Below are 436 nucleotides of genomic sequence, written 5' to 3' on the forward strand. Positions count from 1 at the left end.
ATTCGCTAGAGGAAATACTTCTTAAGTAGTAGTAGAAGATAAATACACCTAGAGTATACCAGATAAAAAAAATGAAACTGGTTACTCTCAGGCAGCTAGCGATTAAAAGTAAATTGGTGAAAGGATAATGATTTTAAAAAACTTGGCAAACAAAAATAAACAAATAAATAAAACTGTTAAAGGTAGGATCAGACACTCCTTTTGGTTTCCTAGCTGAACTTTACAAAAGTAAAGTATGGACTGTATACCTGATATTACTGTATGTACCTTACTCAAAGGGTTCTGATGTCAAAGAAGTCCATTTGGTGATTTTTTATCTAAATATTTCAACGTAATTTTTCATAAATTGTTTCCTTGGATTTACCTTTTGGATCAACCCTTTTTTTTCAAATTTCAATAATTTCAATAATAATAAAAACTGGAGAGAGAAACTTGA

The sequence above is a fragment of the Penaeus monodon genome, chromosome 31 (assembly GCF_015228065.2).
Source record: "Penaeus monodon isolate SGIC_2016 chromosome 31, NSTDA_Pmon_1, whole genome shotgun sequence".
In the NCBI taxonomy this organism is placed as follows: Eukaryota; Metazoa; Arthropoda; class Malacostraca; order Decapoda; family Penaeidae; genus Penaeus; species Penaeus monodon.